This window comes from Apis dorsata, unplaced genomic scaffold (assembly GCF_000469605.1).
Source record: "Apis dorsata unplaced genomic scaffold, Apis dorsata 1.3 scaffold_233, whole genome shotgun sequence".
Classification (NCBI taxonomy): domain Eukaryota; kingdom Metazoa; phylum Arthropoda; class Insecta; order Hymenoptera; family Apidae; genus Apis; species Apis dorsata.
Window position 1 is genome coordinate 21,560 of NW_006263515.1, and position 397 is coordinate 21,956.

The 397-nt window shown below is 19.1% G+C and overlaps 1 protein-coding gene across 2 annotated transcripts in view; it reads right to left on the reverse strand.

The window, feature by feature from the left end:
• LOC102678029 (collagen alpha chain CG42342-like) overlaps window positions 1–397 on the reverse strand; it is a 25,194-nt gene that overhangs the window by 21,167 nt on the left and 3,630 nt on the right. The window lies entirely within an intron of this gene.

A 397-nucleotide genomic window follows, 5' to 3' on the forward strand; every position in this document is an offset into this window, starting at 1 on the left:
GAATACATTCAATAGAAAATTTTCAATAGAAAAGTTACAAATACTTTTGAATTTTCTTCATTTTCTTAAAATTAAATTTCATCCAATTAGCTTGAAGTGTAACACAACTCGACAACTCGAATAATTCTCTCTTATATCTCTTATAATGTTACAAAATGTTACAAATCTTTCAAATTTCTTTTTTTTTTCTCCTAATAATTACTTCTAATGCCAGCTATAATTAGACATTTGATGTTGATATATCTCATTTTTAATTTTAAAAAATACTAATTATTGGAAAATTGTATTTTAAAATGGTAAATATTTGAAATATTATGAAACATTTATATATAACATTTATTGTTTTTGAAAATATTGTAGAAATATTACATTGTATTTTTTTTTGAAATATAAATAT